This window comes from Petaurus breviceps, unplaced genomic scaffold (assembly GCF_028583685.1).
Source record: "Petaurus breviceps papuanus isolate PSGF00001 unplaced genomic scaffold, PetGlider_PUasm1.0 214, whole genome shotgun sequence".
In the NCBI taxonomy this organism is placed as follows: Eukaryota; Metazoa; Chordata; class Mammalia; order Diprotodontia; family Petauridae; genus Petaurus; species Petaurus breviceps.
Window position 1 is genome coordinate 17,628,582 of NW_027185863.1, and position 23,836 is coordinate 17,652,417.

A 23,836-nucleotide genomic window follows, 5' to 3' on the forward strand; every position below is an offset into this window, starting at 1 on the left:
GTAAACAGTCCTTTCTAAAAGCTAAATAAGCCTAGTTGACTAATTGATGCTACTGATAATCGCTGTGGGGCATACAAGTAGGTCCTTGAATGTTAAATCATTTCATAGACCCATGATGGGGGAATGTATCTAGATAACTTTTTGGGTAGCCATCTTATTAATGTCAAAGGGAGTGGGGATAAAGATTCTGCTAGAACTTAAATGATTACACTGGAAAGTGGGGATGAGAAAACTGAATTCTAGATATGGATCTTTAAAACAGCATGGAGAACAAGAAAAGTTTTAAAGCACTGAAAAATAAGTATTTTTCCTGATTTCCAAAAAAGGAGGGTAGGGCCCCTAATTTATAGGGAAACAAAATTGTCTTCCCTCCCTGACAAAATTCTAGAATGTTGTAATTTGAGGAATAGTTTGTGAGAATTTAGAAAGAGAAATTGTAATTGCTAACAATTTACATCACTTCAGTGAGATCACATCATGTCAACTTATTGACTCTTCCTCTTTTTTTTTTTTTTACAGAGCAACTAAATTAGTAGATCTGGAAATGCTTTAACTTTGTTGTACCTGTGTTTTTGCACTGTTTGACAGTTTCTCAAGTCATCCTTTTGAATAAAATAGGGAAATATATGACAGAGGACAGTACTAATAGATAGATTATAAAGCAGTTGGATATTCAGATCAAAAGTGAAGTCATTGTCTTAACACAGATTTAAGAAGTTGTGAAGTATCATTATGTAAGATAACATGGAGCTCAAAACATAGATTACATAATGGCAATCCATTACATTCTTATACCACAGCTTGTTCAGTCATTCCCAAATTGATGGACATCCCCTCAACTTTCAATATTTTGACACCACCAAAAGGGCTGGTATGAATATATTTCCACGTGTGGATCCTTTCTCCTTTTTTTGATCTCTTTTGATAAAGACCTTGTAGTGATATTGCTGGGTCAAAGGATATGTGACTTTTGGGTGCCCTTTGAGCATATTCCAAATTGCTCTCTAAAATGCTTGGATCAGTTCACAACTCCACCAACAGTACATTAGTGTCCCAATTTTCCCACATCCTCTCCAATATATGCCATTTTACTTTTTTGTAATATTAGCCAGTCTGATAGGTGTGAGGTGGTATATTAGTGTTGTTTTAATTAGAATCTCTAATCAAAAGTGATTTAGAAAAGCAAAAAAAATAAATAAATAAATTAGGGGCAGCTAAGTGGTAAAGTGAATAGAGCACCAGCCCTGAAGTCAGGAGGACCTCAGTTCAAATCTGGCCTCAGACACTTAACACTTACTAGCCATGTGACCTTGGGAAAGTTGCTTAACCACAACTGCCCTCCAAAAAAAAGCAAAAAAAAATATTTAGAGCACTTCTTCATATGCCTATAGATAGCTTTGATTTCTTCTTCTGAAAACTACTGGTTATTATTCTTTTCTTTAAGAGCAGGTTCTATCGTTTGTTTCTCTTTGTCTTCCCTTTACTTAACACAGTACCTGGCACCTGGTACGTGTTTCGTAAATGTTTATTGACTTACTGACTAGTTTTTCTATCTGTGTACAGGTTATTGCTAATGCCTGCAATTCACTACCTCTTTACCTCTGCCTCTTAGAATTTCTGGATTTCTCCAAGACTCATTTCCTAGGAGAAAACTTTCAGATTCCTCAGATATTATTGTTGGCCATCAGAAAGCTGACTACTTGGGAATGTTATCTCTTGCTTGAATGACTTCTTAAACCTTCTACCTATAGAAGCATAGGATCAGAGATATAGAGATAGAAAAGAACTTTGTGTGAAGTCATTTTGAAGGAGGTCATTATTCATGAATATGAAGAAATCATGTATCATTGAGTTATTAAAAACATATTGCACTTATAAAAATTTTCTTTATGACAACCCTATGAGGTGAGTATTATAATTGCTATTATCCCTCTTTAACAAATAAAGAAATTTAGCTTCAATAAATGGGAAGTCCTCACAGCTAGTAAGGGTAAGGGTCTCAGGTCAGAGTCAGAACTCAGGCCTCTTTTGAACATATAGTCTTCATTTTCAAGTCTAAACTTGTTCTCCTCTTCTTTCTTATAATCTCTTGTTCAAATCCTACATTGTTTTTCTGTGACTCAATTTGACACTTCAGAAGTATGATTAAAGTCACAAATGTAGATTTTTTTCTGAAATTACTATATTTCATCACTTCCTCTCTTCCCTTTATTTCTTGCTATTTCCCATTTTTTTCTCTTTATCACATTTTTTTTGCCCCCTACCCAAATTCTACCATCTTGTTTATTCTCAATATGTGAAAATATAGGAGGAAATTGAGCCTTTGTTCAGCATTTCATTCCACCTGTGGGAGTGCATGCTGAGTTGCAGGACAAGGGGCAAATGCTGGTAGAGAAAGGTAAGAAAAAGTTAGGGTATCTTGACAGAAAACTGTCATGACAAAACAGCAGCCACTTTGAGCCAAGGAATGGGAATAATGTGTAATTGGGAGGGTACAGTCAAGGAAAGAGTGTTAATAGGGGCAACCCAAATGGTCTGGCCAAATGGAGAAAGAGAAAAAGAGCAAATTTGGAATCACTGAGCAACTGAGGGTTACTCATGTGTGCTAGTCATTGCAGCAATAACTGGGGATGGGAAAAATACTTTCTTTTTTTTTTAAAGCAATAGGGTAAGTAAAGTAACTTGCTCAAGGTTACACGGCCAGGTGTTTCTGGGTGGGTGCTAAGTGTCTGAGCCCAGGATTCGATCTCCAGGTCTTCTCAACACTGGAGCCGGTGCTCTTACTCACTGTGCTACCTGGCCACCCCTGGAAAAATACTTTCTTAGGGAAAGAAAGTGGGATTGTAATCAAGAATAAAGTAAGTAAAAGCAAAGGTTAGATAGGGTCACAAGTTGAGTTTCTTCATAGCATCAAAACCTATTGTTAAGATTTAGAAGAAATTAAGTACATTAGCAGATACTGATTTGTTGATATTAGTACTGAATTAGGATATTAGGTAATACAATGAGGGGAATTCTATAGTTAGAGTCTGAAAGAATTAAGTTCAAATGCTGCCTCAGATACTTAGTAGCTGTTTGACCCTGGGCAAGTGATTTAACTTCCATCAGTCTCAGTTTCTTTATCTCTAATGATTCCTCATCTCTAATCAAACAAGATAATATACATAAATGGCTTTAAATTTTTCAAAAGCACTCTATATATGATAATTTTTATTCCTTTTATGTTTAAGATACAAAAGAGAGACAAAGTTGCAGGCATAAGATACATGGAATGTCACCATGTACACTCAACATATCTCCTCAATTCTCTGCCTTCTAATGGTGGTAGCATGTGCTCTCTGCCCCTTACTGATATGATCACCAGTTCTAGTTGATGAGAGAACATTATAAACACACACACACACACACACACACACACACATGCACACACAGAAAGACTTGTGCCAAAAACTTATGGAGAACGGGTCTCTATTGATTGTTTTGTCTACATTATGTTGCTTCTTAAGTTATCCTATGACCACATATACGTAAATATTAATGGAATATTATATTTTTTAATAATTGAGAAGATCAAAATCTAAAAAAATAGAGTAAAAAATTTCTGCAATTAGCTTTGTGATTTGAAATATTTAAACATTAATCTAAGGGGAAAATATATCATAGTTAGGGATATCTAACAATGATGACTTAACATCTTTGAAGTATTTAATGTATTGGAAATCATAGTTAAATTACAGCTGACAGTCAAGATAGGCAGCTGATTAGGAGATCAAAGGATCAGAGAGCAAGCTGAAAACAGACCAGTATCATCTTCATGGAATGAAAAGACTAAGATTAAACAGAGCAAGGAAACATAGAGATCAAAAATAGCACAGATTTTGAAGTGGTATGAGTGAGATACCAAAGACAGAACCTTAAAATTACATACCTGATGAACTAAAAGAAATTAATTTTCCACCAGGAAGTGAAAAAGAACAAAAACAGATAATGAGACATGACTTGAAGAAACTAAAGAACAAAAATTTACAACTCTTTTCAAATACTTAATCAACTCAAGAAAATATTTGACTTTTAGTTAGAATGTCAAAATCAGAATGATCGGAATGATTGCTGTTAGTGGAATAATTAGTCACCTAAAATGTTAATGACAAAGTTAGAGAAATGGTGTATAACAAAACTTCCATCTGAAAACGACTTTATTCTATTATGGATTTACAAACTTAGCCATAACATTTACATGATAAATCAAGATAAATCCATTTTTTGCAGCTATGTCTAACTATATGCCTAACCCCATGCTTTTGCCATGAAAATAATACTATTACCCGAGTTTATTATTTGTAGACAATTTCTTCTCACCTAAATTCTGCATTGTATGGGTGGCAATATTCTAGGTAAAGACTATCTTTGGATGGCTACTTCCAAGTGGTCATCCCAGTTATATTTAGTTCTTTTTAAGAGTGCCTTGGAGGGAAATGAAGTGTTTATTTTTCATATAAAAAGCAATTTATAGTAAATTTTTATGTACCAGATAGTTAAAACATACTTCTGAAATTGCAATATGAGATACTGAAAGAATAAAAATATCCTAAAGCATCTTTGTAAATCCCTTGTGATCCTGTTAATGGAGGATCATTGATCAGGATGCACTATTTATCATTGAATAGATAATGCATTTACTTTCCCCTTCCATTGATATATTATTGTTAGAAGGAGGGAAAGGATATTATGCAGCAATTTTGCAACAACTGCATTAAACTCTGGCAGGAATATAGGTAAGAACATAATTTTACCAGTTTGGGCTTCTGAATGGATCAGTAGCAGCAATTTCCTTCAGAACAGACTCTCTGAAGACTTAATGAGAACAATTTAAGACCTGTGAACAGTGATTGCCTCATTTATTTCTGAAGATTTCCTTACTGAGAATTTTTTGTTTGTTTGTTTTCCACCATAACACAGCTTAGATTATGACTCTAATCTCTTCAAATGCAATAATGAATCTTTACTTAGGAAGGAGATTCTGTTCACCAGTACATGTCATAATTAGCCCATGGATGTATGATTTTTGTGTATGTCCCTCAATTAGTTCTCAATAAATGACCTACTTGTGGTTCTTTAGATTTTATTCTAGGTATTTTTTTGGTATTTAATATAAAGTGACAATTCAGCTATCTGATATCACTTGTTCTCAATGCACTTTGCTATCTCTGGTTCTGAACACAAGATTAGTCCATTTTCTTTTCCAGTCCTCACATGCTGCCTTTTTCACCAATTCTTTCATGCACTACTGCTGATGATATTTTACAGGCTAGTTATACCTTGCATCTTTTCATTGCCTGTTCCTGGAACCTGCAATTTTGGTTTTTTTTTGAGATGATATTTCATTATTCTAAGTTATATAGAACCACAGAGAGAATACTGGTGTTAAAAAGCAAGGGGGCACATTGAGATCACTGAAACTTGCTACACAATTCCTGAAATGTAATAAACCTCACTCACCCTCTTTTTCCTCTTTAATTCTGGGCCATGCTCACTGTGCAATTATACTTTTTATTAAGGATAGATATAACAATGCATTGATTAAACATGATGCCCATGTACCTATATGTCATAATCTCTACAATATATTTATGTGGGTACTTTTAGAATTGTCTCTTTTGGTTAGTTACGGATCTCAATATGGAGGTTTTGTGACATTCTGGGACTTGATGATGTCACAACATTTTCAGCAAACAGGATTATATGGCAATTCTCACTAACCATAGGAATACTTTTCCCATTAAGTCTATGAAGGGCACCTTCCATGCTATCAGTGATTACATTTTTATATGTACATTTCTCCTTGTTTTACAGCTTGGTTAGTAGTGATTTGTGGGCACATCCATCAAGGATTCTTATATGATTGTAACACATACAAGTTAAGATTCATGAAAAATAATTCTTAAGGTTGAATTCTATTTTATTTGGTCGAATGTTTTTAAAAACAAACTTTTAATCAACAAACAATAAACAGAGCAGTATCTTCTATTCCTACAATTCGAATTCAGTTATGTGATGATTAAGATTTGGTGTGACATTAAAATTATATGAAAAATGCTTCCCATGCCATTTTTGTGTTTGATGAATGTTACTCTCAATATGTGTGTAGATCACTCCCAAAACATGTTTTATAGAGATACGAAAGTAGGTGTATCAGGTGATATTCAATGTTTTCTTAGGGAGCCTTTGGGGAGCAATGATCTTTTTCATTTAGATATTTGTGTTGCATCTACAACAAATTTTCTTCTAGATGCTGTTAGAGCTAGTCTTCTTTCAGATTTCAATTTCAAATGTGCCATTGCTACTTCCTCCCCTAGCATACTGCATATTGAGGGATAAGAGCTCAAATGTAGTGCTTATACTTTTATTAATAACACTGGACAAAGATCTTACTTTTAGATTGTCAAAAGCTGAAAGAAAGTTTGCTGAAAGGTCTGAAAATTATGAGATATTTTGCACCTTTGTTTGCCCCCACAATCATTTTTTTTGCCTTCCCATCACTCTCACTGCTGAAACGGAAGAGAGGTAAAGAGGACTTAGGGCCATATTTTATTTTCATTTGAAACAGATTAAAAAATAATACTAATCTTGTCCAAATTATACATTTTAATCATTGAACTATGATAATTTTATAATATTACCAACAGTATCTTGTTGGCATATGTATACTTATGTTTTCAAAAGTGCATAGAGAAGATAAAGCAGAGTGATTCAGTAATTTTAGAAGCCACTTTATATGACTGGCAAAGATAAGGTAAACTGGTGCCTACCATGTACTAGGTTCTGAGGACACACTAACTCCATTCCTACTTAGTAGGAGCTTATATTATAACATTATTTCAATAGCTGTGTTAATTTACTAACATTTCTAAGATTCCTAAGTTATAATTTCATAAATATCACAATTCTATGAGAACATAAACCTTTGTTTCCAAAAGAAACTTTTCAGTCAGATTTGGTTAACTCCTTGGCTATAGAACAGCTATTCTAAACTTATTTAGTGTCATGATTTCCATCTTTGTCATTCACCATTCTTTAGGGAGCCATGACTTGGCTCACAGCTTGCCACCAAAAGTTCTATACTCTCTTTCATGTCTTGAATAAAGAGACTTACTTCTAACTTCTAACAGAAACCCCCAAAAGATAGATTCTTCCTGACTCATGTTCACAAGAACTACAAGCTTTTATTGATCCTGTTCCATTGGCTACTTGGTAATCAGTAATTGGGGAAGGGTGACTTGGAATTTCTTTCATGGAATGAAAATTTAGAGAGCACTATCAGTACTTTCATGACATTTAATAATGTAGAAACAATTGAATTTAGCACCAAATTAAAAAGAAAAAGAAAGTTAAATCAAAAGCAATCAGACATTATTATTCTTCCCCTAGGTAGTAACACCCTGGTTGAATTCTTCCCTCACTAAGCCTGCCCTTGTTGTTTTGTCCTTTATTTTTGAAGGAGATCAATGCCATTATGGGATGATGTCTTGACTTGTGGCTGAATTGGATTTAAGTGAGGCAGAGTTGCACAAAGTCATCAATTTCATTCTCTGTCAGAGTCATCAAAGTCAAATGAAAAGAAAAATCTCAAGACAATCGGTAATGGCATGGGATGCAGGGGATGATGACATCTTTTATGTCTGATCAAGCTTTAAGGGCTCCACAGTGACTGCTTCAGCTGCTTTCATGGCTGTTGGAACAAATTATTCTCATCTACCCTCTCCACCAGGGAAGTCTTCACATGCCTGGGGGTAGATACTCCCTGAAATCATTGATGAATTTGAAGTACATTGGTTAAGCTCCACCTGGTTTAGCCTGTCTGATGAGATGATTTACCAGGGTGTGAATGTTACCTACGCTACAGCATTTATAAACCCCAGGTGACAGTGGAGTGACAGTTGGTGAACAAACAACTCTGAAAGGGATTGGCAAGCTCTCACACCAGAGGTGCTAGTCCCACCTAAACACTCCACCCACCCCTAGCCCATTCTTAATGACCCAACCAGTCATGTCAAATCCACAGCATTGACTCCTCCCCAATGGTGACCTGTGTCTGAGTTTTCCTATAACCACCATCATGCAACTGAATCTATCTTCAGCATATGATTTAAGGGCACATTTTAGGATGCTTACCCCATGTACATTTTGTGCTTCCTGTCCCAGGAAATAGAATTCTATTCCTGACTCATTCAACTAGTTTCTTATTCTCCTCAACTTTCTGAACAGTCTACCATGACTTGTCCCATTTTACTAGTCATGAAAATGCAAAAGTCCTGTATTTTAATGATTAACTTTAAGTTTTGACTCTTTTGAGTGGAGTTGAATTTGTGATTTTCATTTTATTGGAACAAAAATATAATCTTGTTTTGTTAAAGAATCATTTTTAATTTAAGAGAAAACATATGAGTGATGGTCAATTCTACATAGCCCTGGGATATTCAAGAAATGACTACTAGAAATATATAGCTATATTTAGTTGAAATTTTGTCCCATTATTTCATGCAAGCACTCTACACAAAGAGGCTCATTTTACAGGAACAGATTGCTTATTTGTAGATTTTGATCAGAGAAGGATTATAATACAAGAAATCATTTTTAAAAAATTTTTTATGAACTGCTGATTCAACCCTGTTCTTCTTGGCACGCCATCTAACTTAGAGTTTATGAGAAATCATTGCATCTCTTAAAACATGCATATATATGTATATATGTGTGTGTTTATGTTTTTATATATGGGTGTATATGTATGTATATATATATTAATATATATGCATTCATACACACACAAAGCTTAAAGGTTGGAAAAGTGTTTTACATATTTTCCCTCATTTCAACCTTCTAGCAATCATGTGATATAGATTCCCTAAGTATTAGCATTCCAATTTCACTGATGAGGAAACTTCAGTACAGAGAAGAAAAGTGATTTCTCTAAAGTCACACAATCAGTGAATGTAATAGATAATATTTAAACCCAATGCCCCCCTCTCCCCAGCCCCAATGCCATTTTTAGTGGCCTTTCCATTCTAATACACTGCCTCTTTAAAAGTTTTTGTGTATATTCATTAGTTTTCCTCAGGACAAGTGAGAGGACAAATACCTGCATGGTTTCTTGGACCCTTAAAATGAAATGGGTTGTCATCCTACATCATCTTTTTTTTTTATTTTAAGCAATCAGGGTTAAGTAACTTGCTCAAAGTTACAAGGCCAGTTATTTCTGGGTGTGGTGCTAAGTATCTGAGCCCGGAATTGATCCCCAGGTCATCCTGACACTGGAGCCAGTGCTCTTACTCGCTGAGCCACCTGGCCACCATAAGCAATTGGGGTTAAGTAACTTGCTCAAGGTAACATGACCAGGTGTTTCTGGGTAGGTGCTAAGTGTCTGAGCCCGGATTCAATCCCCAGGTCATCCCAACACTGAAGCTGGTGCTCTTACTTGCTGTGCTACCTGGCTTCCCCCATCCTACATCATCTTACCCTATGTGAAGCTAAATAATCCTTTTAGAAAGATATATCACTGGAGCTAAAGAACAATAATGTTTAATTTTCTACTATCCTAAGAAAATAACTGAAAGCTTATATCTGAAGAAAAAAACTTAAGATTCATTAATCATGCAAAAAAAAATGAATGGAAGCTCACTTCAAAGAAATACTAGGACATGGCTCTTGTAAGGTGAAAAGGCTCTGATTGTGTAATGGAGGAAAATGTTGCTGATTTTGTTTTTTTCAGGAGTAATCAGATATGCCTATAGTTGGAAGGTCTGTGTATTTCTTTTTCATTCATTTTTAAATGGGGATTTGAATACAATTGATTTCTAGCTCTGGGAATAAGTATGTCATAGAAAAGTTAAACTTCTCTATTTTAAAATTCTGCTTTCTTATTTTGCAAAGAAAGTGAGAGGTGTAGTTGCAAAATTAAAAAAAAAAAGAAAAATCTTACAAGGACCTGAATTTTCAAAGAAGGACTTTAGAGTGCTGACTTGTCCCCCACCATATTTGGCATTATAGCTTGCTGCTTGTCTTAGCTCTGCAGGAAGTGGAAACTATAAGATGATGCAAAAAGCCTAGGGATAAGAAATGTAGACCAGTCGTTCTGTCCTGGCTCTGTAACTAAAAAAAAAAGTAATTGGGTGACCTTCAACCATTCACTTAATCTCTTTGTTCCTTCATCTGTAAAACTCAGGATGATAACATTCACCCTATTTAACCTCACAAGGCTTGAGGCATAAATTGATGGGACTACATAATAGAAGCAAAAATGCTTTGAAAAGTTAAAAGCTCTGTATGATGTGGTGGAAAAAATTCCTAGGTTAGGAAAGGTACCTGAATTTACATCCTAGTTTTGCCACTAGCTGTATAATCTGGGACATATTAATTCATTACTTTGAACCCAGCTTGTACATCTATTTAATGAGGGATTTGGATTGAATGATTGCTAAGGTCTCTTCCAGCTTTAACAATGAATCTACGAGGTAAATGTGCATCATAATACTCACCTAACAGTTTATTTTTTAAGTGACTTGAGAATTTCCCCAGTTCCAAAATATCCAATAGAATTAAAATATAATCTAAAAAAAAACAATCCAAAAGAAACAAACAAAAAACAACTGGAATTTCTTCCAAATCTTAGGATCCTTCAACTTCATAGTCACAGCTCCCTTAATTTTGTATAGTTTTTCTCATCTACTGGGTTCATATATTCAATATAACAGAACCATATTACCTCTTTCCTGACTTTTCTTACCATATATTGGCCTTTATTACCACAAGCACCATTATCTATCAGATCACGAATCTTAACTCCATTATTTAACAGCTAGGTGACTCCGGGCAATCTACTTAAACTTTCTAAACCTCATATTCCCTCATCTGTAATATATAGTTAATAATATTTAGAATATCTATATGACATGATGTTGTGAGGCATAAATTGTGCATTATCTTCATCATCATCACCATTATCATGATTGTACATGGTATTACACAGTCTACAGTCATATAGTACCAAAGGAAATAAAGGTGATATGAAAAAAAGATGAATTTGAATATCTGGAAGCAGTTTATAGCAATTAAAATCTCTGGGTAATTTCCTTACTATAATAGAGACAATCATCTTCCTCTTATTCAATTATGAATCTATGTTACTGTCCATCTTCAAGACATTCTATGAAGACATCCTATCAAGACATCCAGTATTGATGGACTAACTTGAGGGACTATTAATTCAGTTGTTTGTCATAAACTACTCAACAGAGAATATTTACTTATTTGTTGCCTGTGTGAATTATCAGTTCCATTTCTTTATGTGGTTATGGAATTTAATGAGCAGACTGTGTTGCATTCTGGGACTTGATACAATCATTGCAATATCAGCTGCAAAGAGGGGCCTCCAAAAGAACTCTACACAGTCCATAAAAGTGACAAATATTCGAACAATATTATTTGACTGTGAACCACAGCTCATTGCAAACTTGGAAAAATCAAACTGGTAGAATACCCATAGGACAGTAATGAGACACAAAATAGGTTCAAATAGTTGGCATTTATAATCAAGGATGATTGCACACCACATATGAGGTAACTGATATTGCAGAAATGTATAATCAGAAAAAAATGCAGGCCAGTTATAGAGTGAGAGTGAGTAATAACATGATGGAGTGCTTACATGCTTTACTGCTACCCAGATCTGTGTGTAAGTGTATGTATATATACATATACATGCACACACATGTATGTGTGTGCATGTATACATACATACATGTGTGTGTATATATGTATGTATAAACACACAGGAGATACTTCAGCATGCCAGGGAGATCTTCTATGTAGAACTTTATAAAAGAATATGGACATGAATGGTATAAAATGAATAGGCATGGACAGATTATGATGTGCTGCACTGGAACAACTACTCACCTGAATGAGCTCATATATCCATTAAGTAATCAACATATAAACACAATCCTTTAAAACTTCACCCCAAAACACAGTGGAAACAGTATTTTATAACAGACCCAACAGCTACCCACAAGTACCTTAGGGATAACATTACACTCTAAAATCCATAAAAATCTTAAGAAAATTTTAGTACTTAGTGTCATTCAAAATAGCATAGCATACACTCAGATCCTGATGGAGACAGCCTAGGACACTGAATCCAAGAGCCTTGAGAACACAAATACTTGCAGGCCAGGGTTCTTAGTCAACATGTTGGTCAACAAACCTTGTGGAAATGCAGCTTGTCTACTGCTCCTGCAGGTGCTATAATCACCTGGAAGTTCTTTCTTTATAGAATTACAAAGTTTTTGGCACAGTCAACTGTTTCAACATAAAAATGGATATGATTTTATCAATTGAAATTAAATTTGCTTCATACACTAAGGACCACGGGGCTTTCCCATCTGACTTGCAGCTTTAATTTTCCATGTACATTGTCTCCCCTATTAGATTGTGTAACCCTTGAGAGCACAGAAAGTCTATTTGTATCCCTGGTGCTTAGCACACAGTAAGAACTTTATAAATACTTTATTCATATGTTTATAATTTCTTCCTTTTTTGCCTTTTTTTTCAGGGAAATTGGGGTTAAGTAACTTGCCCAAGGTTACATGCTAGTGTTTTTTTTTTAATGTGTTAAGTGTCTGAGGCCAGAACCAAACTCAGGTCCTCCTGATTCCAGGGTCAGCGCTTTGCTCCCTGTGCCACCTAACCACCCCGTATCTTTATAATTTCTAAGTTATGTATTAAGATAAGAAATCATGAGAAAAGGATGAGGTACTTGTTACCATCATTCTGTGTGTTACAGCCTTTATGACATTCTACCTCCTATCTTACTTTTTCTGTGACCTCCTCAATATTGCAATATGCTTAGGACAAAGAGCTGTACAATTTTTTTTCATCTTTTTATCCCCAGCACATTAGCTTGTGCTTAAAAAAGTGTGTTCAGCAGGCTTATACTCACACCTGGTTACCTATCTGTTTTTTAAAAATTTTATTTTATTTTGAATGTATGGAATGAAACAAGTATTTCCATAACATGGTATTATAAAAATGGTGATTGCAAATGAACCTCTAATTCTACTATATATAATTTGCTATTCCTTTTAAATATACAACAAAGTTACTGGGTATTTTTTTCCTTTTTTCCCCCTGTCCTAGAGATAGCCACCATTAGACACAAATAGGTATAAATACATGCAAAATTTTTGTATACATACTTGTATTTTTCACTTCTTTCTCTGGATGCAGATAGTGTCTTTCTTCATATGTCTTTATTTTTAATTTGTGCAATTATAATATTCAAAGGACTTATTTGCTCAAACTCATTCTTAAAGCAAAATTGCTGTTACTGTATACAATATTATTTTGGTTCTGCTCATTTCTCTCCATTATTTCTTCCAAGTCTTTCCATCTTTTCCTAAGATCATTGAGTTCATCATTTCATATAGGGCAATAGCAATATAGGACAAAAATTCCATCACAATCATATTCCACAACTTGTGCAACCACTCCCCAATTGATAGGCAACCCTGCAATGTCCAGTTCTTTGCCACCACAAAGAGTTCTGCTATAAAGATTTCAGAACATAGGGGTTCTTTTCCTTTTTCTGTAATCATCTTTGGAAAGAACCTAGTAGTGGTATTGCTGGGTCAAAGGGTGTAGGTAGTTTCATAATTCTGGGCATAATTCCAGATTGCTCTCCAAAAGGGTTGGATCAGTTCACAATTCCATAAACAATGAATTAATGTCCCAGTTTTCCCACATCCCCTCTAACATTTGTCACGTTTTCCTTCATTTTACTCAATCTGGAAGTTGTAAAATATTTCAATATTGTTTCAATGTGCATTTCTATAATCAATAATGATTTAGAAAAATTTTTTTCATATGGTTACATGTTGATTCAAAGGACGTCCCCTGAGTTGAATTGGAAATCATTAGGATATCCTTTAGATTGATGGGGGTATGATCTTCACCATACCAACACAGTGGGTCTAGAGGATGGAGCAGGATTCCCGAAGTCTGGAGTTTATGTAGGGAGGAGTGGAACCTGACATTTTCTGAGGAAATCATAGTTTTACAGTTCTTTCCCAGAGGAAGCTGTCAACCCAGTTCATTGTCCTAGGCACTAAAAAGGCTCTACAAATAGAGAGTAAATATTGCCTGTGTGAGAGGTGAATTGAGTCAAGTAATTTTTGACACTAAATGGATATGCAAATAACTAAGAGGGAGAAATGAAAACTAAATGTGAAGTTCAAGCCTGAGTAATTTAAAGCCTAGGAAGAAAAGCTAATTTGAGTCAAAAGATCATGAGTTCAGTTCCAAGATAAATTGAATTTAAGTGCTAGTGGAAAATCCAGGTGGAAATACCCAGTCAATTTACAGAAATTTGAGAATGTATAGCCTGGGAGAGGTTTATTGTAATGATATAAATTTGGCAATCACCAACACAGAGGGGATAGTAGAAGTTAAGGGACAACATAGTGAAGATTTTGGTACAGAAATAATATACATATCACATAGATTTAGAAGTAGAAGGGACCTCAGCATCCAGCACCCTTATTTTATGTGTGAGGAAACTAAGGCCCAGTGAGTTTAAGAAACTTTCATTAGGTCATACAGTTTGTAGTAGAAGAAACAAGATGTGAATCCAAGTACTCTGTCTGTAGGATCATGGCTCATGTTACTGTACCATACTGCCTCCTGATAGCAAAAACTATCACTAAACTATTATCTCTACTAAAGAACAAATAGAAAAGGCCATTGATTAAAAAAAAAGCATTTCTGCATTTCATAAGAAGTAACCCATGGAGTGGCCAGGTGGCACAGTGAATAGAGCCCTGGAGTCAGAAGGACCTGGGTTCAAATGAGGCCTCAGACACTTACTAGCTGTGTGACCTTGGGCAAATAACTTAACCCCAATTGCCCTGCCCTCGCCCCCTCCAAAAAGCAAAAAAAAAAAAAGTAACCATAGTTGTTATATAAAGTATCTCTCAGAGATAATCTTATTAAAATTCTATGGCATACTAACTTTTCTCCTATACAAGATGAATATGTTTTGCAAAAATATTTGCCAGTACTATAATGATGAAACATTGAAAATGGAATATATTCCAGTTTTGACACTTGTGAAGTAATTATTTTTTAATTACCATAGGAGCCAAGAAAGATCAAAATGTGTTTTTCTTGTGACTTGTAAAAAGCTAATTATATAAAAATGGGAAAGCAAGAAATAGATATAAATTCCTACTGAACCCTGCACAAGGCACTATCACATTGCTAAGTTTCAATCATCTACCACTTACTTTTGATGAAATGAATTATCAGTGAAAGAGGTATCAGAAATATTTTATGACAAACACAAGGGAAGGATAATTTTTACCTAATGCCTGGAGATATAGATTTCTTCTTTCTCCACTCCTATAAAGGATATGCGAAGAAAGATGCTTTCTGTATCGAGAGAAATAACTAAAAAATAGAAGTGTACAGAATAATTTACATATATACCTATTTGTATCTAATGGTGGATATCTCTAGGGATAAGTAGGGGGAGAAACAAATTTACTTGATAATTTTGTTCTATATTTGAAAGGAATAGCAAGTTGTGCATAGTAGATTTGCAGTTTCATATACAATCATTTTTATTGTACTATGTTGTGGAAATACTTGTTTTGGTCCATAAATTAAAAATAAAGTAAAATAAATTTTAAAAATCAAACTCAATATGTCCAAAATAGATGTCACTTTCTTTCCCTCCAAATTTCTCTTTTCTTTTGAATGTACCTTTTCCGCAGTCATCCAAGCTAGTAGCCCTAGGGTCATATACAAAGCACCATGTCATCTCATTCTGCATATTCATTACTTTCCAAAATTTCTTAATTCCATCTCATCAATATGTCTTACATCCATCTCTTTTATCTCTGCCCACACACTCACTGCCCTAGTTCAAGTTCCCAGTACTTCTTTTTTTTTTTCTAAAGCAATTGGGGTTAAGTAACTTGCTCAAGGTTACACGGCCAGTTATTTCTGGGTGTGGTGCTGAGTATCTGAGTCCGGATTTGATCCAGGTCATCCCGACACTGGAGCCGGTGCTCTTACTCGCTGAGCCACCTGGACGCCCCTAAGCAATTGGGGGTTAAGTAACTTGCTCAAGGTTACACGGCCAGGTGTTTCTGGGTGAGTGCTAAGTTTCTGAGCCCGGGATTCGATCTCCAGGTCATCTCAACACTGGAGCCGGTGCTCTTACTCGCTGTGCTACCTGGCTGCCCCCCCCAGTACTTCTAATGTTGATTGTCTCAGTAATCTCTTATGTACTCTTTCTCTTCCTCAAGCCTTTTGCCCCCATCCCATCCCCAGTTTATTCTCTATATGCTTGCAAAGGAGATAGTCCTAAAACAGAGTTCTGATGGTGTTACTCTCCTTTTTGATATATGGAGGCTTCCAATTACCCCCAGGATCAAAAATCCCTTCTACTCCTTTGTTTAGAATTTAAAGACATTTAAAACTTGGCCCCAAATTTATTTTGCTGTCTTATTATATATTATTTCACATTCTTTTTTATCTACCCAAACTAACCTTCCTACTCTAGTTTGTTTGCTTTTTACATACCACATTTCATCACACATTTCCAAGTATTTTTGTAACAAGTTCTCCATAGGATGGAATTTAGTCCTTTTCTTACTTCTTCATCTTGGACTCCCTAGTTGCCTTTTAATGCCATCACTTGTAGATCCTTCCCAGATGTTAGTGCCTCTCTCTCAGGGAAAGAGACCTTTTTGAGTATATAGGCCTTCGTAATTCATATGTTTATGCTGTCTCCACCAACAGAATAGAAATTCTTTGAAGACAAATTATTTTCTTTTTTGTATCTAGCACTTAGAATGGTGGTTGAGCCAAAGAAAGTGCTTGATTAATTCTTGTTGACTGATTGAGTATTAACTGTGTGACCCAAGATGACCCAATTCTTCACTCAGACCATCTGTCAAATTGGAATAATATTGAAGTGTATATCTCACAGAGTTCTTGTGAATGCAGCACTTTGTAAACTCATAAAGCCCTACTCAGATGTGAGCAATGATTATGATTAGAATGATGAGAGTTGGAGTTATCAAAAAATCAGACGCACACCCATCCCTTTTTGGACGATAGGGAATATGTCATCTCTTACTCTCTATTATTTTTTGATTCAACACAAGGTTCCAGTCAGTAGTTCAGGAGAAAGAGAAGCGTACAGCTTACTGCACCAATAAAAATCAGCAGGCATTTATCGAGTACCTACTGTGTGCCACATACTATAAGAGGTGCTTTCTATACAAAGAGAAAAATGAAACTGTCTCTGCCCTGAAGAAATTTCCTTTATTCGTTGCTAACATTATGTATGAGATTCTTACTCAATAACAGATCAGAGCAGTAGCTTTCCTCAGAGGTCACTTCCAACTCCATGACTGAATAAGTCTAAGTGTTCCTTGCAGCCTAGTCCCCTAAGACATTATAATTTGGGGATGGTCTTCACAGTTTTAGGATCATTCTCCTAAATATTCTCATTGGCAATGAATTATTATCATTTGAATGTGGATATGGATTTTGGAGTAAATTGAAAGTCCTTAGAGACCGAGACTTAGAAATGTGATTTTTTTTGTTGTTGAAAGCAAGGTGTTCCTGTAAAGAATCAGACTTTTTTTTAGGTGACTCCCAAGTGAGCTTTGAAGTAACATTCCAAAAAGCATTTCCAATAATATTTTGGGCAAAGGGTTGGGTGTCATTATCGGTAATTCTATATGGCTCCCCATGTTGTTGTTTTGTTTGTTTAGATGTAATAAGCCCTATACAGAGACTCTTGTTAAATTTTGGGTCCGACCTTTCATATATTGACTGTTACTCATATTCTTCCTTTTTATGGGGGGGGAATATTTCTATCATTGTGGCCTGGTTGTCACCATGGTTTTATTACCTAAAGTTTTTTTTTCCATTATTACTTAGGTACAGTTTTAATATGAGCTGACACAGCCGTGTATTCTGAAATTTCTCATCCTCCAATGTTTGTGACTTTTGATTAAACTAAGACTCAGGAAGCAAGCATGTTGGCTCATTGAATTAATGCCACAGCTAAATTCTCTGTTCCATCAAACCATAAAATGTGATGCTACTGAGGGTGTAAAACATGAGGTTTATGATTCATTGTGTTCACAGCAGAGTTTAGAAAAGGAAAAATGGTTTGCAATTTTCATAGAAACACAGAACAGTCTATCAGCAGCATGAGCTGCTGTGTAGAACACCATTACAGCAGGGAAACAATTTGTAGACTATGTCTGCCTTTGGCAATACAATTGTAATACATTTACGAATAAAATATTGCTAGGGTAAAAATTCAGATTTACTGTTTACTGGATCAGAATTTTTTTTCACTATATGCGAAAATTGGCAGAACACATGATCATAGTTTATTATGAACTTTTACCAGTATGAATGCTGGCAAAATCTATTAATGCTGGCAAAATCTATAAATGCTGGTAAAATCTAAAATCTACAAATGCATTAAAAAGCAGTGAATAGTAAGGAAAAATATTCATAGCATAGTGAATGTAGAGTTGGAAAGAGATCTTACAGACCATCTAGACTAACCATTTTACTTTAAAGATGAGGAAATTAAGGCCTCGAAAGGTTAAGTAACTTGACTGGCCAGGGTCAATTGGATAGTAATGTGCTAGAACCAGGATTTACATCCAGGAGCTCTAATTCCAAAGTCATTATTCTTCCCTTGGGACCATACTATCTCTCTCTTTTTTTAGGTAAATCTCACTGGAGTCCTTTGATTTTTAGGAGTTAAAAGGCCACTTGAAAATACATATAGAGTCTATTGTGTGGCAGGCACTGAGCTTTATCAGTATTTTCTCATTTAAGCCTCCCAGTTCTCTCATAGGGAAAGTACTGTTCCTATCCTCTTTTTACAGATTATCAAGCTGAAACAAGAGAGAGAGAGAGAGAGATGATTTATAGTCTGATGACCTGTTTTTGAATCTTGGCTCTATTCTTTTTTTTTTTTTTTAAGAAGCAATTGGGGTTAAGTAACTTGCTCGAGGTTACATGGCCAGTTATTCCTGGGTGTTGTGCTAAGTATCTGAGCCCAGATTTAATCCCCAGGTCATCCCAACACTGGAGCCAGTGCTCTTACTCCCTGAGCCACCTGGCCGCCCCTAACTCCATTCTTTACAATGTGTGTGACCTTGGACCTCTTTTTGTTTTATCATCTAGAAAATGGGAGGTTAGATTGAACAAGGTCTTCTTCTATCCCTAATTCTGTGATCTCATGACCATGGTTTTTTAATCACATAGAAGCTGCCATATGTTGTGCTTGATTTATCTGACTTTTTCACATGAACAAGGAAGGGTAGACATATGAGCTTGTCTCATCTTATCTCATTAATTGTTCTTAAAAAACATGGTGTTAGTTCAAATATTACTAAGGGGAATTAATTAGGAATGATTTTAAGGGAAAGTGATGTTTCCAAGTAATTCAAATCCAAAGTGTAACAACTTCAAGCAAATATTTACAAAGACTAGGGGATAGATAATTTTTATAATGAAAATTTTAAGTCATCTCCTTTAAAGAACTCATATAACTTCCCCCTTCCCCATCCAAAAACATCTCAAATGTTTCTCACTCAACATAAATGATTAATGAGTAATTAAACGGATATATGTTACTCTGTTTCCACAGAAGACTCTGAGTTGGAACTCTGCTAAGTGTTTTATAAATATGTTATTTTAATCTCATAATTCTCTTGCAAGGATGGTGCTATTGTTATCACCATTTTACAGATTAGGAAACTTTGAAGCAAACAGGTAAGTGACATCTCCAGGATCACAAAGCTATTAATTTTCTGAGGTCAAAATTTAACTCAGGTGTTCCTGATACCAGGCCCAGCACTCTATCTACTGTACCAGATAGGTGCCTAGATTAAGTTTAATGCAGGGTTCTACAAAACTGTCAAACTTGCTGCCTTCATCATATCCTCACAACTCTATAGCTTCACTCTCTTGCAACCTCTTAAACTATGGTTCAGGGGTCATCAGAAGTCATCAATGTTCTTTGCTGCTTATTTACCCTCCCAAGTCCTTGGGTAGCTGGCCACCCAGCCCTGGAAGATTAATGTAGGAACTTGTAGATCCTACCAGTCTACCCTCTTCATCTCCATTTCCCTAAGCATAAAGGAGATCTGTCAGGTTAAAGACCATGGGAAAATATAGATGGAGGTATACTCCCATTAGGAGCAACCATTGTGAATCACTGATACAATCTTGGTTAGACCAATAACTGTTTTCTGAATGATATAATTATTAAAGTCTTTTTGAAAGCTCACATTCATCAACTTTGTATTAATCAGAAGTGGCATAATTCCCTGAAGGGAGAAGCAAAGTCTAGAGTTAATGCAATGGGGGCTATGGCAAGATTTCTGGGAGTAGAATTAGGAAGACTTGAGTTCAAATCCTGCTTCTGATACTTCCTAGCTCTGTCACCTTTGACAAGTCATTTAATCTCTGTTTACATTTCTTTTCTCATCTGTGAAATGAGGATAACTGACAAGGTTATTGTGAGAATTAAATGAGATAGTATTTGTAAAAAAAAACACAGCACAATGCCTGACACATACTAGGCATTATATAAATTCTTATTCCATTCTCTTCCCCTATTCCCATCAGGTAAATGTTATTTAAGTGTCCTGAGCTGTGGTATGATTTAGTTGCACTATGTTAACACCATTATTGTAAAACAATGTTGATTGATACAATGTTTTCTTGATAATGAATATATTTTTTTTATTTCTTTCACAATTTTTTCCATTTCCATGAAAGATCTTCAGGAATAGTTTAGAGAGATAGCCAAAGAGATAGGCACTAATATAAGGACCCTACTTTCTACTCCAATAAGTTGCTTTCCCTACTTTTTCTAATTTCTTAAGAACTGATAGGGAAATGGAGAGGACACAGGAAGACATCAAGTTTCTTAATGATATCACTGCCATGATGCTGCTAAAGTAACTAAAAGGAAAAGTATAACTGAAGAAAGTTTTCTTAAGGGTGTCCAGAGACTTGTGAATATATTTGTATTTTATGATACCTGAGTATTCAGAAACACAATCTCTACTTGTTAAATGACAATGAAGCAGAGCCAGAAACACAGATTTATTCCACTCACCCCACTTGTACCAACATTTTTCTACTTCTGTTTTCTCTTAGTAGATGAACTTGATTTGGGACTGTCCTGCTTGCTTGATTTGTACCTGGAGAACTTAGCAATGCATTTGGTACACAGAAAATATTTAATAAATACATTTTCTATCTGTTTAAATCTGATGGGAAGTATTTGCATTAACTGCAAGATTGATATAATGTATTTGAAACAAAAAAGGCCTGGGTTCAAGTTCAAGACCGAAGCCACATGCACTGAGGCATAATATTTGTAACCTTGGCAAGCATTTAACTTCTTAGTACTCCAAGCAACTCCCTAAGACTATAATTGAAGAGCAGGTGCCAATCTACACTGCTAAAAGGGGTTCCCTTAGTGTCCAGTTCTCTATACCCCCTCAAAATCATATATGTGGCATATACACACATGTGTGATCACAGAAGACATATATATATGTGTGTGTGTGTCCCAGCTGAAAGTGGTCTCCCTCTTTAAATCTTCCCATATTGTACCTTGTCTATATCTCTCCTTTACTCACATTATATGTTATCTTCTCTCATATTTATGCATATTCTATATTCACTACTTTTACACTATAAATTTCATGAAGGCAAGGATTATGTCCTGTATCATTGTAAAACCAAACATGAGCAGCTTTCCAGAGGATGGCTGCTGTGAACAGCTTTCAAGATTCTGATTACATAGTATAGTGAACACTATATTTATTCAATAACAAATCAGAGCAAAACATACACAGAAAATCAAGGTACAGCATTCACAATATTACAACTTATCACAGAAAATAAAAATACAGTACTCACAATAACATAATAACTCAACAACTTATCACTAAAATGGCCACATAATTTTTACTAAAGTGGTCACATAGTTTTGAACAAAGTATAATCATTTAGTCAATCAATGACTTAGTAACTCAATCATTTAATCATAAATTACAAAAGGTCATAGTCTTCCACACTGTGTTACAAATCAGTCACTGTTTGGTCATCAGTCACTACTCAGTATCCTCTTAAGGGGTAGTGGAAAATACACAGGCCATCCACCCCTTGGTCACAAATAAATAACAATTTCATCACTACTCAGTACCAACAGAGAGGTCTTTTCATCTTCTCTCAGGGCAAGCTTTCTGCTTCCATGGTTCCTCTTACATGGTTCCAGCTCCAGCCTGAATCTAACCAACTGCCTCCTGAGTTCATAGGCAGACAGCCCCCAGCTCCTTGTCCAGATCTCCATGAAGATCCTGATCCACATTGGAGCTCACAATGTCTAGTCCATCTCAAATCCCTCACAGTCTGTGTTCCTGGAAAGACAAGGCTTAACAAAGCCACAAGAACATTTATACACATTAACAAAAAAAAAAGCCACAGCAACATTTGTACAGAATACTGACACCAGAGTCATGCTTCTTTATCTTCAGCAGCTCCAGCTAGACCTTGTAAATCCTCAGCAGCCTCAGCAGCTCCAGCTGGCCCTCAGAATTCTTCAGCAGCTTCATTCTCAAAATCAAAATCACTTCCTCCCATTCTCAAAATCAAAATCACTTACTCCACAGAAGTTCTAGTCCAGCAGAAGAAGCCCAGCCTTCAGGTGTTCATCCGAAGAAGTTCTGACTTTTCCAGCTGGGGTTTTTTCTCATATTTAGTATTGCTCCTCCCTGTTCAGCCCCTTCCTGTTATGTCAGCAATAGGTGTTCCCTGTTTAACCCCTTCATGTTACATCAGCAACAGGATACATACCTTCTATTTCTTTAACAGAGGCTTAATTTGAAAAATAGGTGCTAAGTACTTCTTATCTTTCCAATAAAAAAGGATCTTCAAATTCCATTACCATTACAATCATATGTGTATCCCTGTAACTCAGCATAACATTTTGTATGAAGTAAGTCCTTAGCAAATATTTGCTGTATTTGTTGAATTGAAAAAATGCCATGGCTGGGATTATTTATTCAATTTCATTTTTATATGCTGAAGAACATAAGAGGTAATAAATACCTGAAAGCAGGTTCTTGAATGGTAATGTGCTTCCTTTTCATATGCTAACATGATGAGATGTCAAAAGGTCATAATCTTTGCTTTTCCTTTGTAAGTTGTCAGAGGTTCCCACCAAACATCTCTTGATGCAGATACAAATCATGTAACAGGTGGGAAGCAATGCTACTAAGGGAAAACCATATACTTCAGGCAAGGAAATTCAATAGAGACAGCTATCAAAACAAGATTGCATATCCTTGAGGAAAGCTGTGCCTCTCACACAAGATGCACAGCAAAGACAGTTGTCAAAATGTGGAGACAGAGGAAGTGTGACTAGAAGGGGCTGAATGAGAAAGGAGAGATATTGCAGTAATACTGCTTAATTAGTTATACTGATATAACAATTGATGTTTCCTCAGCTTTTGACAGCTAGGATACAGTAAAGCTAATACCAAGCAAGCATTGATGGGAGTGATCTCTTCTTAACATTTGTGTCTTCTTGAGCAGATCAAGTTATATTTGATTCAGAAAGAGTGCTCCACAGCAGAAATGCTCAGAGGACCATGCGGACAGGAGAGTTATTTGACTACAGTGTTAGGCTATAGTCCTTATTTGTTTATTTGTTTAA

General features: G+C 35.6%; 1 protein-coding gene across 1 annotated transcript in view; it reads right to left on the minus strand.

The window, feature by feature from the left end:
* MYO16 (myosin XVI) overlaps nt 1–23,836 on the minus strand; it is an 871,975-nt gene that overhangs the window by 692,101 nt on the left and 156,038 nt on the right. The window lies entirely within an intron of this gene.